This window comes from Triticum urartu, chromosome 7 (genome assembly GCF_003073215.2).
Source record: "Triticum urartu cultivar G1812 chromosome 7, Tu2.1, whole genome shotgun sequence".
In the NCBI taxonomy this organism is placed as follows: Eukaryota; Viridiplantae; Streptophyta; class Magnoliopsida; order Poales; family Poaceae; genus Triticum; species Triticum urartu.
The window spans coordinates 660746639-660762912 of record NC_053028.1 but is presented as its reverse complement, the minus strand read 5'-3'; the positions used below and the strand labels follow the sequence as shown (position 1 = coordinate 660762912).

At 43.4% G+C, this 16274-nt stretch overlaps 1 pseudogene; it reads right to left on the bottom strand.

Moving 5' to 3' along the window:
- Positions 1 to 12864: 12864 nt before the first annotated feature.
- On the bottom strand, positions 12865 to 13717 carry LOC125522071 (annotated as a pseudogene).
- Positions 13718 to 16274: the final 2557 nt, after the last annotated feature.

Genomic DNA, 16274 nt, shown 5'->3' with positions numbered 1-16274 from the left:
CCCAGCTGAGTCAAGTGGTTGTGGTACCCATACATTCTGAGTATATGTTCAGTGACAGAACTATTCTCCTCGATTTTGCAGCTATAGAACTTCTTGGAGACTTCATATCTCTCAATCCGGGCATTTTCTTAAAATATTAACTTCAACTCCTGGAACATCTCATATGCTCCATGATGTTCAAAGCGTCGTTGAAGTCTTGGTTCTAAGCCGTAAAGCATGGCACAGTGAACTATCGAGTAGTCATCAGCTTTGCTCTACCAGGTGTTCACAACATCTGGCATTGCTCCTGCAGTGGGTTTGTCACCTAGCGGTGATTACAGGACTAATTCTTCTGTGCAGCAATGAGGATAATCTTGAAGTTACGTACCCAGTCCGTGTAGTTGCTACCATCATCTTTCAACTTAGCTTTCTCTAGGAACGCATTAAAATTCAACAGAACAACATCACGGGCCATCTATCTACAACATAGACATGCAAAATACTATCAGGTACTAAGTTCATGATAAATTAAAGTTCAATTAATCAAATTACTTAAGAACTCCCACTTAGATAGACATCTCTAATCATCTAAGTGATCACATGATCCATATCAACTAAACCATGTCCGATCATCATGTGAGATGGAGTAGTTTTCAATGGTGAACATCACTATGTTGATCATGTCTACTATATGATTTACGCTCGACCTTTCGGTCTCAGTGTTCCGAGGCTATATCTGCATATGCTAGGCTCGTCAAGTTTAACCCGAGTATTCTGCATGTGCAAAACTGGCTTGCACCCGTTGTATGTGAGCGTAGAGCTTATCACACCCCATCATCACGTGGTGTCTCGGCACGACGAACTGTAGCAACGGTGCATACTCAGGGAGAACACTTGTACCTTGAAATTTAGTGAGAGATCATCTTATAATGCTACCGCCGAACTAAGAAAAATAAGATGCATAAAGGATAAACATCACATGCAATCAATATAAGTGATATGATATGACCATCATCATCGTGTGCCTTTGATCTCCCTCTCCAAAGAACCGTCATGATCACCATCGTCACCGGCTTGACACCTTGATCTCCATCGAAGCATCATTGTCGTCTCGCCAACTATTGCTACTACGACTATCGCTACCGCTTAGTGATAAAGTAAAGCAATTACATGGCGATTGCATTTCATACAATAAAGCGACAACCATATGGCTACGGCCAGTTACCGATAATTCTGTTACAAAACATGATCATCTCATACAATAAAATTTAGCATCATGTCTTGACCATATCACATCACAACATGCCCTGCAAAAACAAGTTAGACGTCCTCTACTTTGTTGTTGCAAGTTTTACGTGGCTGCTACGGGTTGAGCAAGAACCGTTCTTACCTACGCATCAAAAACCACAACACGGTATAGTGATTGCTTTTTGATCTTCATAAAGAACCCTGTTCATTGAATCCGATTCAACTAAAGTTGGAGAAACTGACACCCAGCAGCCACCTGTGTGCGAAGATCGTCGGTAGATCCAGTCTCGCGTAAGCGTATGCGTAATGTCGGTCTGAGCCGCTTCATCCAACAATACCGCTGAATCAAAAATCAACTAGTGACGGCAAGCAATATGTATATACCCACGCTCACAACTCCTTTGTGTTCTACTCGTGCATATAACATCTACGCATAGACCTGGCTCGGATGCCACTGTTAGGGAACACAGTAATTTAAAAAAAATCCTACGCACACGCAAGATCTATCTAGGTGATGCATAACAATGAGAGGGAAGAGTGTTGCCCACGTACCCTCCTAGATCGTAAGCGGAAGCGTTATGACAACACGGTTGATGTAGTCGAACGTCTTCACGATCCAACCGACCCTAGCACCGAAAGTACGGCACCCCCGCCATCTGCACACGTTCAGCTTGGTGACGTCGCACGAACTCTTGATCCAGCTGAGTGTCGAGGGAGAGCTTCGTCAGCATGATGGTGTGATGACGATGATGATGAAGCTACTGGCGCAGGGCTTCGCCTAAGTACTACGAAGATATGACCGAGGTGGATTATGGTGGAGGGGGCATCGCACACGGCTAAAAGCAATCAACTTGTGTGTCCTAGGGTGCCCCTGCCCCCGTATATAAAGGAGCAAGGGGGGAGGCCGACCGGCCCTAGGGGCGCGCCAAGGGAGGAGGAATCCTCCTCCTAGTAGGAGTAGGATTCCTCCTTTCCTAGTCCTACTAGGAGGAGAAGGGGAAAGAGGGAGAGGAGAGGAAGATGAGAAGGAAAGGGTGGGGGCTCCCCCTCCATAGTCCAATTCAGACTCCCTATAGGGAGGGGGCGTGCCTGCCCCTTGTGGGCTGCCTCCCCTCTTCCCTATGGTCCATGTAGGCCCAATCTTTCCCCGGGGGGTTTCGGTAACCCTCCAGCACTCCGGTTTTCTCCGAAATCACCCGGAACACTTCCGGTGTCCGAATATAGTCATCCAATATATCAAACTTCATGTCTCCACCATTTCGAGACTCCTCGTCATATTCGTGATCATATCCGAGACTCCGAACTACCTTCGGTACATCAAAACACATAAACTCATAATACCGATCGTCACTGAACGTTAAGCGTGCGGACCCTACCGGTTCGGGAACTATGTAGACATAACCGAGACACATCTCCGGTCAATAACCAATAGCGGAACCTGGATGTTCATATTGGCTCCCACATATTCTACGAAGATCTTTATCGGTCAAACCGCATAACAACATACGTTGTTCCCTTTGCCATCGGTATGTTACTTGCCCGAGATTCGATCGTCGGTATATCAATACCTAGTTCAATCTTGTTACCAGCAAGTCTCTTTACTTGTTCCGTAATGCATTATCCTACAACTAACTCATTAGTCACATTGCTTGTAAGGCTTATAGTGATGTGTATTACCGAGAGGACCCAGAGATACCTCTCTGATACTTGGAGTGACAAATCCTAATCTCGATCTATGCCAACTCAACAAACACCATCGGAGACACCTGTAGAGCATCTTTATAGTCACCCAATTACGTTGTGTCGTTTGATAGCACACTAAGTGTTCCTCCGGTATTCAGAAGTTGCATGATCTCATAGTCATAGGAACATGTATAAGTTATGGAGAAAGCAATAGCAACAAACTAAACGATCATCGTGCTAAGCTAACGGATGGGTCAAGTCAATCACATCATTCTCTAATGATGTGATCCCGTTAATCAAATGACAACTCATGTCTATGGTCAGGAAACATAACCATCATTGATTCAACGAGCTAGTCAAGTAGAGGCATACTACTGACACTCTGTTTGTCTATGTATTCACACATGTACTAAGTTTCTGGTTAATACAATTCTAGTATGAATAATAAACATTTATCTTGATATAAGGAAATATAAATAACAACTTTATTATTGCCTCTAGGGCATATTTCCTTCAAGAGAGACGTACCTACATGGTTGAGCAGTGCTATCAAGGTCTAGACTAGCAGATCAAATCAAAACCAGGACAACCAACACAGGGGGCAACCTCTAGCTGGTTGGAGCATGAGGAAGTTGAGCCAGGGATCGAGGCAGCGAAGGTTTGACCGCCGCTGTTCGTCCTTCTGCCGCCTGTGCGAGCTCATGGAGCCTAGCTGCTGTCGTCGGGGAAGTTGCTTACCCTCTACACGTCCCTACCTCCCGCGAGAGAGGACAAAGGTGAGGGTGTCGAGTTGAGGATGGAGGCGACGAGCGGGGAGAAGGGGAGGTGGCGGCATGGGAGAGGCGTGGAGGGAGCGGTAAAAGACATGGTAGGGACGCGAGCTCAAGACGAGAAGGGTTCACAGCTAGGGTTTGACCATGTTCTGTAGCTCGAGCGTGGCACGCCAGGGGAGGGGGCTGAAATCCCTCCCAGACACGGGCGTAGTCCACCCAGCCAATGAGCACGCGATAAGAGCCCACCCGTCATTGCCCAGGGAAAACGACCATGAGGTGAAATCGGATTTGATAATGAGATGAAGATCTAACGATCCAAACACGCTAAATGGCTGATTCGATGGCCTGGAAAGGTTAGAATTCCATCAAAGCAATTGATCTTGTGTGTGCTAGTTAGATTTGTATCTGGTTGTTTCAGTTTAGCTACTCGTGCTAGATCAAACCAATCAATCCAGCAACAAGCAATAAGCTACCTTCCCACTTCCCCTGCCCCGAAAATCGATTAGAATTGATTTTGTACCACCGCTTTCCCCAAAGAGTGCATCTGTAGGACCAAAAGCTGCTCGTCCGTTGTCATGTCATCTCGCAGCGACTATATCTATAGTAGTTCTGATAGAACAAGCAAATAAATTATCATCAACATGAAATTACTTGGATAAAATCCATGAAAACGTCATAAGTAACCAATTGAATGGTAACCCACATAAAAAAGTAGGCCAATATACTTTGAAATGGACATCACTTTTTTCCTGAGTTCTTTCCGGAGTAAATGAAGTTAAGGTCTTTGGTCACCATTTACCTACCATTTTAGTCTGTTATACATGTAAAACCGATTAAGCAGCTCGAATTTGAAAGGAGTTCTTTAAGATGAAATCAACTTAGCAATTAGAATGAATCCATCATTCATTGGTCTCAAGTCCAAGGAACTACGAGCAAAACCTCCCAAATCTAGACAAAGCATTGGTCATCTTTTGGAAGGAAATTTACACTTTCAGAAAATCTTTTAGGAGATGACATGTCAAGGCTCATAATTGACTATGACCAAGACTTCATGCATGACCTAAGAAATATAAGGCACATTTTTTCTCATGTCATCATGATCTTTTGCATACCAAGAATTAGTGGCAAGGAATCAATGAGTGAATCAACCTATCACGAGCAACACCCAATAAAAATATTGGAAGAAAATGTGGGCACCTGCGGCCAGTGCAGCTACCTCAGTGCCTCCTTCATGCATTTAGGGGATAATTGCCCAGAGAGCATGATGGAGAAGGAAGGGTCTCCATCCAGAGGAGAATGGGAGGCAGGATGGTGTGCCCTCAACCATGACTGCGGCCACCCCGACCATGAGGTGGTCGAAGAGGGGATCAACGATGAGAGGCATTGATTGATCACGTGGGGCACTATAACCGTAACAATTAACTAGCATTAATTAACACTAGCATATATGAGCGAGTATCCACTGGTGGAGAGGTGGACTCAATGACTATCGAAGAGGACTTGATAGCCAATACTAGAACTAAACCGACCAATTACCTGCGGTATAGTCGTCGCCCTGGTCAGAAAATATCTTCCATGAGTGGCAAGTGTGGTGCACGGGGCTCTCTATGTGATGCCACCTCGGGTACCAATGGGTTGGTGACAGTCGGTGGCAAGGGCAAACTGCCCGCTCCTGGCCCCGATGGTGATGATGCATCTTGCACCCACAGTAGATCTGGCGGCTGCCACGACGACCTCCATGTACATGGGTGACGTCGATGTAGGTGTCACAGAGGAGCAACTTTTCTCCATCTTCTACCAGGTTATGCCAGTGGCGTCCCTCCGTATCTACCACGACGTTGCTGGCAGGTTGCATGGCTATGGCTACTTTAAGGTCCACTAGCAAAAGGACAATGAAATCTTATCTACCAGACACCAAAATATAGCTAAAGTATTAAACCTCTATGATCATGCATACTAAATATAGCATATCAAACCCAAATGGGCAAGTAAAATTGACCAAGACACTGACCGTCCTCCTATGATGGAAATCGACATAGCCATAGCCACACGACCTGCAAGTAACTTTGTGGCAGATGCGGAGGGAAGCCCCAGGAGCGACCTGGCAGAAGATCGAGAAGAGATGCCCCTCCATGACACCTGCCTCTAGGTCACCCATGTATAGGGAGGCCCTCGCTCTAGCGGTCAGCTCCACCGCAAGTCTAGGAGGCACCATCATCATTGAGACCTAGAGCAGCCTACTTGCCATTGCCGCCAATGGTAGCCAACTAGTGGCACTACTAGGGAAAACCGTAGTAGTAGCGCTTGAAATATGCATAGCAGTAGCGCTGGGTCCAGCGCTACCACTAAGGTGCTACAGCTAACTAGTAGCAGTAGCGCTGGAAAGGGAGCGCTACTCCTACTTGTAAGTAGCAGTAGCGCTTGTTCCAAAAAGCGCTGCTACTACTTGTAAGTAGCAGTAGCACTTGTTCTAAAAAGCGCTGCTGCTAAATTTTCCTGTATTTTAAAAAATACAGCTTATTTTCATTGTGCGGTTTTATATACAATACTTTCATCATATGATTTTATGACCATGATTACTTATTATATATAACAGTGGGTGAAATGAACGTGGAGTAGATTCAAGTGGAGGCAACATGTGGTGCATGTCGAAAGTACTACTCTAATCCAAACTTGATCTAGTTTGGATTAGTAGTACTTTCGATGTGCACCACATGTTGGCTTCACTTGAATCTAATCCGGGTTCATTTCACCCACTGTTATATAATAAGTAATCATGCTCATATAACAACTTAGCATCATGCATCATCGATCATAATAATAAATAACTCATCATTGGTATCATAATAACAAGTCATACTCATCATCATCGATCATACAACTTCTACTCGATACCACATCATCATCATAGTCATCTAACCAATCCTACTTAGTTATTCTTAACACATGATAATGAGTATTATTAACTAGGACCTACTACCTTCTCTTAGATAAAATAGCATAAAACAAGATAGGCCCTGACTCTCCATTATGGAGAATGGAGATTATCATGTCTTCAATTCTTGCCTTTCGCACAATGTTGCTTCCAAGTACCTCCTTACGACTGTCCATACATATTTTCCATTCTTTGATTTTCATGTCTCCACTTCTTTTAGAAATCCAATATGGACAGGTGAGATTCGTATGATGACTTGGCTGTATGTTCAAAACATCAAGGCGACCATTCTGATACATCAGATGAGGCACACAATCATTCGGGATTTTCTATTGAAAAACATAGTAGTAACTTCGTAGTTAGCAATGCAGTTAAGTTTTCAAAAGAATTTATGCAAAAGATACACGGATGTCGTAATACTAAAAAATCTTACCATGACATCTCCATGGATGTTATCGTAGTTCAACACATGCACTAGTGGCACGTATTGACCATAATGTGGAGGAGTTTTATAATAGATATTGTACTTCTCAAAATTAGTACAAAATGCAGCCAGATGATTTTTCTCCTGATAAGTTAACTCAGAGCCATCGGTGTAGTAGGTTCTGTCTAACCATGTTCCGCACATTTTTTGAACAATGAAAATAAGTTGTCAATGGAAATAAGCTGTCAACTATTTTGAAACGAACAATATAAATTAGTTAATAACTATGTTTGAGAAACTCACATAGCGGTAGAATTGGAAGCGTATCAACAAGGACCCAAATGTCCATATTGTCTTGGTCGATGTTAGGATCACCAAGATCCATGGTGACAAGCATACCCTCATAAAAACCATACATCTTGCAAAGTGCTTCCCAATTTTTGCAACCAAAATGGGGTACGCTCTCAGAATTATACAGATTTACTTCAAACTCCACATCATGATGGGTCCTTAGGTGAATTTTCTTTGTTTCAAAATTTTCATGGTCTTCAAAACCCATCGTCTCCAAGACATAGCGTCTTGCATGGCATGGGATAAGCTACTCAAATTGTAAAAGATGAAAATTACACGTTGAAATAGTTGAAGTCATGCTTAATTATGAAAAACACACTTGTCGTCGTTGCATACCGTTTCAACATCGAAGGTCTCCTCGACCTTAATGCTGAAGCGCCGATCTTCGTCCAGGTGAGGCCTGTCGCACAGACCTCGGTCGTCGTGGCACCAGCTGCACTCCCCCCGGAGACTTTCATCGTCTGATGATGACATTTCCTACGTTCATAATTCAAAGATTAAACTTGTACAATTCAATATATGTACTATAAAAATTAAATTAGATCATTATTATTCATCACGGGTTGACTATCGGTCTGTCGAGTCTATATGGTGGAGACTCTCCCTCACTGATTCCTCTCTGACATTTGCGACCGTCGGTGATGGTCGTTACTCCTCCTTTCCCTAGTGCATACCAAAGGTCTAGCACAAGGAAAAGAAGGAGAAACAACCCCCACGACAACAGTCGGGCTTCTTCGTCCTCTCACATATATGGTGGATACACTCCCTCACTAATTTTTCAACCTTCGGTGATGGAGCCTCGACAGACTTAAAGTCACCCCGAAATGTCGTTTAATTATTTTTCGAGAAAATCCAGGCGACTCGATATTTCCTACATATTCTAGCACAAGTCATGCTAGAATTCACGGAAAAATCCGGCATGACCTTTGCTAAAAAGGACATATCAAGCGCCTGAAATTTGCCGAAACAGAAATTAATCAACACTCCAGCAAAACATAGGCCACTATAGGAGGTGTAACCTGCAAACATGGCCGGCCACTTGGGCAAGCACATATCCTATTTGAGCAACACAAGATATACATGTTTATATCTACATCATATGAGCATTCAATAAGCATTTAAGATATACACCTAAATTCTATTAACTACACCTAAGTAAAAACCTACAGTTTAAACATGCTTCGATCATAACTAGGGTTCATACTATGTTATTCTAAGATTAAACACCTAAAATACCTAAATTAAATTAACAGCATGGGGTGGCTGGTCTCACCTCGATCGAGGTCGGAGGGGGTCGGTGACGGCGGCGGGGATGATGCAGGGGCTCCTTGATCTCTGCAAAAACAAAATATAAACAAAACATTATTATCATCATCTTAGGACTTAGTGAAACTCCGTAAGCTACATTGAATTATTCTATTCAAATTTACTTATAATTTCCTATTCTTTTCAAATTTTATTATTCAAATTTACTTATAATTTCCTATTCTTTTCAAATTTTCTATTCAAATTTCATATTTTCAATTTTCTATTCAAATTTTTAGTTTATTCATATTTTCAATTTCATATTTTATTCTATTCAAAATTACTTATTCAAAATTTCTAAAAATTTCCTATTCTATTCAAAAGACCTACATTTACTATTTTTTTTCAATTTCATATTTAGGCTATTCAAATTACTTATTCAGATTTTCTAAAAACAGAATAAACTAAAAACCTACATTTACTTAAAAAATTCTAAAAACTTCCTATTCTATTTACAGAAAGGGGGAGGTGGAGGTGGGAGGAGGAAGGAGGAGGGAGGAGGAGGAGAGAGGAGGAGGAGAGAGGAGGAGGGGAGGAGGAGAATGGGGCCGCCAAAGAGGGAGGAGGAGGGGGCCGCCGGGGGAGAGGGAGGAGGAGGAGGGAGGCACCTTGTGGGTGGAGGAGGATGACGACGACGGAGGAGGAGGGACGGCGACGACGGCGACGGAGCGACGTACGATGTGAGTGAGGGAGGAGTGAGGGAACGCGCGCGGGGGGCGGTTTTGGATAAGGGCTTTAGTGGTAGCGCTTGTTTCTAACAAGCGCTACTGCTACGATCAATAGCAATAGCGTTTTTTCTTAACCAGTGCTACTACTAAGGCTATGATCGTTAAGGCATCAAATTAAAAAATGCATTGGTCATCATCGATCTTTTTGTGTAGAATCTAAATTATCAATAAGAATCGGCGAAGATTCCTATTGCGGCCACATATCCTACACATAGAGTTCGATGAAGACCAAGTGGTTGTGATGGTTTGAGAAGCACGGTATTTAAGGTGGTAAAAATTCTGTTCGCGGAGCGAGGTGGGACTAAACTTTGGGCTAGGAGGGAAACTGAATTTATCAGTAGCGCTGGTTGGGGAAAAAGCGCTACTGCTATGATCAGTAGTAGTAGCGCATTTTATAGGTTCAGCGCTGTTGCTATGATCATAGTAGCAGCGCTTTCCTTGAACAAGCGCTATTGGTGAACTCCTATCGTTAGCATGCAAAAAAGGCATCAAATTAAAAAATGCATTGGTCATCATCGATCTTTTTATGTAGAATCTAAATTGTCAGTATGAATCTTCGCCTGTATAGGTACATGCGAATATTCATATTGCCACAAATCTTACACATAGAGTTCAATGAAGACCAACTGGTTGTGATAGTTTGGGAAGCACCATATTTAAGGTGGTCAAAATTCTGTTCACGGAGCAAGGTGGGACTAAACTTTGGTCATAGGAGGGGGCTAAATTTAGCAGTAGCGCTGGTCAGAGGAAAGCACTATTGCTACATACAATAGCAGTAGCGCTTTTTGCACACCAACGCTACTAATATGCCTGGCCTGCTGGCAACGGTTTGGCAATTATAGTAGTAGCGTGTTTTGTAGCTATAGCGCTACCGTTAAGCGCATAGTAGCAGCGCTTTCTGCTGCCAAGCGCTACTAATAATTAGTAGCAACGTTGCCTTTTAAAAAGCGCCACTAGTAAGCTCCTGTCTATAAGGTTTTCCCTAGTAGTGTGGGTACACGAGGTGGCATCCCAATTAAAGTCCGGGGCAGAACCTTGCCATTCGCAGTGAATGTTCACAACGGAGCGAAGACGACAATACTATGGGAAATTGGTCGATCTGGTTGTAGTATTGACTATTGATTCCATTTCATCGGCATAACAAGAAGTAGGGATAGGGGTTGGTTGGGTGCTCCTCACCTCGTGGACCATGACCCAAATTGGTGGAGGAGGCTGATAGAGGCAGCCTAACAAGCTGGGCTAGCGAAGCGACAACCGGCGTGGCTGGTTCAATGCGCGGCTGCAGCGAGGAGGGACGCGTGCCACATGAGAAATTCGAGCACGACAGCGGTAACTTGGAGGTGACACGGGGACGACGACGGGGCTCAGATCTGGTGGCTGAGTGAGGAGATCTAGCGGTGGCAGGTTGGGTGGCGGCACATCGGCGTCTCCTGCAGTGCGTCACAGAGGCTCGGGGGTGAAAGCTCGGCAGCCATGGAGGTTCCCTGTAGCACGGAAAAGAGGCGTGATGAGAGAGAGAGAGCCGAGGGAAGCGAGAGGAAAAACAAAGAAGTACATAGGTGTAGGGATGCTACTTATCGGTGGTGATTCGCCGATGGTCGGACGACAGGGAACACGGGTGGATGTGCATGCAGAGATTGGGCGCTCGGGGTTCGCGGTAGGTAGAGTTAGAGCAGGAGCGCTTCTCTTGTGCGGGGACACAACACGCCATCAGATCTGGATCCAACTATCTAGATCCAGACGCTGGAGGGTGGCGACCGAAGATTCAGTGGGAGGAGCTGCTTGGGGCGGGCTCGGAGTGCGAGGAGGAGATGGAGAAGTGGCGGCGGCGCATAGAGGACATGGAGGTTTGTCTGCTTAGGGTTCGCTGTTTTGGAAGGGAGGCACCTACATTTTATAGAAGGGGTCTACTGGGGAAGGGGGGGCAGGGGTGTTGGGCTGTTTGGAAGGGGCTGACCCATTTAGGCAATTTTATTTGCAAACACATTTGCTTATTTATCCAGCCATGAGCGCTCACATATTAGAACGTTCCAGCACTAGTAGAAAACAGGGCTTTGGTCCAGGCCGGGTCAGCCCATTAGTCCCGGTTCAGTCAAGAACCGGGACTAATGTGAGCATTTATCCCGATTCACCTGGGCCCTTTAGTCCCGGTTCGTGCCACGAACCGGGACTAAAGGGTGCGATGCCCATTAGTCCCGGTTGATGGCACCAACCGGGACTAAAGGTTAGACCTTTAGTACCGGTTGGTGCCACCAACCGGTACTAATGGGTTTTGAGGCATTAGTACCGGTTCATGGCACGAACCGGTACTAAAGGTCCCATTTTCAAACTCTCTCCCCCCCCCATTGGACCGCCTTTTCAGTTTTAGAAAAAAACAAAAGAAAATGATGGAAATGTCAAATAAAATAAAATAAAATAAGTTTCCCATGTGATATGTGGTCTACTTGTTGGGAAAATTTACAAATATGAATTTCGACTTTATTTGCAAAATCTCTCTGGAATTTGTAAAATGGGCATAACTTTTGCATACGAACTCGGATTAAAAAGTTTTTTATATGAAAAATCATCTACTCGAAAAGTTACATCCGAATTTGATGAATATTCTGCTGGTTAAAAGTTGGGCAGTCATCGGTGAGGTGCTCCATTGCGTTGTCAAAGAGTCACAAGCATGGTTTTTGAGTCGCTGTATAGTCACCGACTAATCGCCAAGTCGTTTTCCAAAAATCAGGGCGACTCGCGACTATACAGCGACTTTCGTCGACTAATCGCCGAGCCGCACGGCTCGCGGCAACTCGCCAAGTCGCGACTCAAACACCTTGGTCACAAGATTCAAGTAGAGATATTATTGTTATGGAAAATGCCAACTTCAGTTTTCAGTTTGATCTGTACTCGTTTTCATATCTAGCACTGTCTCTGGCTGGATGTTTCCCTTGTGGACATGTCGGTATGGGTTGTAGTATGTTGACTACTAGTGGTTGGGGCGCGCCCGTGGCGCGCCGCCTGAGCGAAAGTTGGGTGGTGCCAGGTTGGACACGCCCCTTGCACTTTCCTGTGTGTAGTACTTGTTGTTATTCCATCAGACTCGGGGCACAAGGAGATGAAGTACTGATACGTGCAAGTTCTAACTGAAATAATAAGACAGTTGTGCAAAAGTGAAACAATAAGACAGTTGTGCGAATGCAACACATTCAAAGACCAGATTCTTAGAGGTTACATGAACGATGATATAGATGATAAAGCAGAGGCATATTTACTCACATCATTCGGCAGAACTACAAGGTCTTAGAGAAACAGGAAACACGACACATGGATTCTATGCATGGACGGTGGTTATGGTCATCAATGGCGCGTCCAGAGGCGATAAACAGCGAGACCATAAGGACTCTTGATGGCGCGGTGCCTCTTCTTTGCAGCCTCAACACGAATATACTGCAACCTCACCACGAAGAATTATAAGCCACAACTTCATATGCCCATACAATTTGTAGTTGCTTAAAAAGACAAAGCAAGCGAGTACTCGGGAGTTTTGGTTAAAACACATCTAAATAGAGATGAAAACTGGCAAACTATACATCCACTTGCAACAGAGCAAAAGGAAAGAAAATTGCACATGATTAAGTAATATAGATCATTCATCTTGTGAACAAAGAGCAGACTAACTGACACAGTGTGGTAACTAAATCATTCAATCCCTGAGACTGATTAGATGTCAGTTTCTTTGACTGCCAGTACCTATTGGTAAATTAAACTATTAATCGGAGGAAATATTTAAGCAGCCCAATTACCTACCAGATCATTGTACTTACACTTCCTAATCAGATCACCTAATAGGAGATACTATTAAGCTTATGAAACATATGTTGAAGTATATGGAGTATATCATTTAAGGGAATTGGCTTGTTACCATGTACGTTCTTGTGCTGCTTCCTGTACATGGCATTCCATATAAGCTTACCAGGCTTGAGATGGTTGTGGAAATAGCGCTTGCACTTTGAGTTGGAAAAAAGGAAGACCTGATTTTGGATATAGGCAAAGAATGCGCAGCATAATTTTAGCAAACTTCTACTTATTTAATTCCATGTGCACTAACGATATGGGCACACAAGCTTACTCGAGAGTCTGAATGGACGAATCTGATGCATTCCCCGGGTATATCTTGGCACCACTGAAACGGCAGAGCTCTGTCCTGTATAAACACAATTGCAGGTACAAGTAAGACAGTGGCAAGCAGTTTCACAAATCTTTAGTGTTCCCACACAACATCAATGATAGTAGCATACTTGAGAACCATCTTCTCCGCCCTGACAAACTTTCAAAGCTCCTCCTACAAATAAAATGCAAAGATATTAGCACTTAAAGTATCAACGAATATCATGAAGCATTGCCTCTAATAACACAGCTTGAAAGACAAAGCCTTGTTGAATGGTTGTTGCACGACATATCGAAGAGACTAACAAACTAAACTGAACTACAGTGCATCATTATAAGTTTTATTAAACAACATGAACAACTCATAGGAATAATGTACAAAGCTAGGGACACAGTAAAAATCTCGCGCACAAGAGTACATTAAACATAACCACAACACTCTTGAGATGGACCTCTCCTGATTTATCAAAGTCAAAATATCTATTTATTTTGTCCAATACTGCCGACAAGCTAAGCTAGATGGGGCTCTGGAATACCATGAAACATAAAATGTACAATGTCAAGTAATGCACATACATTTCCAGGTTCAACAATTAACCAGAGGTTCAATAGTAATCAACACATACATTTTCTCTTAAAAATCGTGGCAAAGAAATTGATGCCAAATTGCACACGGCAGTTTTGTGGGACTTATGAATTCATTTATCTCTGTACACAGGAGGGAAGAGACAATTTGTGCCCAGATTTTGTTTTCTTTTTCTGCTGAAAGTGTCATGCACATCATCGAAAATAAATTGTGTGGACACATGAATTACTTTTAAAGACAAACTATTGGAAGAGAACACATGTCTTCGGAGACTCGCAAAATTTAGAGCAGACCTTATAGAACATATATGGTGTTCTTGTTTCTATCTGTGCCTTCAAAATGACAAACCAAATGGACTGTGTCTTCGCTTTACCCTGAAATTGTGTAGCAAGGTTATTACATATTGTTAGTCACTTGAAGAATATGTACATCTAGTCCAGCTTACTTTTCTATATTTCTTGTGTGGGTTATGATACTCATCATCCGAGCAATCAGCCAAACCTGGAGCTTCACAGGAACAAAATAATTATCATTGCCCATTATTTTACACCCTTTCCATGAATAAACCATAAATCCAGAGAGTATAGAAAAGATCGTCAGCACAATTTTCCTCCTACAAATTAACGAAGGGAATAAGAAATTGTGAAAAAATTAGCAGATAAAAAGAATTAACCGAGGGAGTATATTCAATCTATGGGGAGAGAAGGTTGGAAGGGGGATTCTGGAACATGACCTGTAGCTAGTTATCCTGACACCTGCAACCAATGATGGACATTAATTTATTTGCTGCAAACTGTCGTTGCCTCCACCCTCTCCTAAATACCCTCATCTTCTTGCCCACCCTGCTGCCGCACCATTCTTGCCATCTTGCGGCGCCACCTCGTTCTCCTTGCGGATCTCGCTGCCACCGATCCCTTGAAAAAATTCAGGCATACAAAGAAAGGCGTACATGGATGGATGGACCTGCTAGTCTACTCAGCCAGAGTAGACTGCTTGATTTGGCGTGGAACCGAATCCCACTCACGCCACAACAGGCACCCAAAGCAGCAAAAGGCAGCAGAATCAATCGAGAGCATAACAAAGTTCATATAAATTACTCGTCGCATTACCCACCTTTTTTGGACGCCAAATCGAGCAAAGGAGGCGGCGGGGGAGAACTCGACCAGGCCCCCTAGGAGGCCCTCGAGTTGCCTCCACTTCATCTCCGAATAGGCGCTGACTGGAGGAGACCCGAGTCGAGGCAGATCATATATCAAAGCCACCACTGCCAACTTACGCAACTACCAACATCTATCTTATTGAAACAGAAGAAATTTAGCTTAACTACATTATCTCACAATTTCATTAGAGGCTACAACAGCAGCAAGAAAGCATCATGGTTTAGGCTTCGCAACTACCAAAATGTGATCTCATGCGAAAAAACGACAATAAATTGTTCGGCTTAGCATCATGTTTCAGCTTACACAACTACCAAAACATCAGGCTAAGCCATTGTCTTATAGTTTCAGGAAAAGGGACTACAAGGAAGTTCACCCATCAATGTGATTCAGATTCAACCTACCATAAGGTCAGAGAAGTTAATCATCGTCCGAGTTGGCTTCATCTGCTGCACTGTTTTAAATATGAGGGAAGGAAATTATCATCCACTAATACTCTAAATGAACTCTAGTACTGTATTATAAAGAACCAATTGAGACACACTCATGACAATCAAGCGTTCCTATGTCTGCAATGCACAAGATATATTGCATGTACATTCTTGCAGCACACACTATATAGTTGCTTCCTTAAACAAAAAATGTTAGCCCGTACAGCCATGCATCAAAATTGATAAATGTTCAGTTTTGATGAGGCATATATCACCTAAAGTACCAACAGTCTCCACCATCATCATCATGAGATTTATTATCGTTTGTAATTCATAGCTGATTTGAGAGAAGCATAGGATAAAATGAGGTAACAACAAGAGCTAGCAAATATAGTATATGTTCTGCCAATAGTACAGAAAACGCCAGAGTGCAAAAAATAGGACACCACACTGTTCCTGCTGGCCACAAAAGATGTAATTCCTGACTGTACTTATGCTAGGATCAGGATTAATTCACCCTGGTGT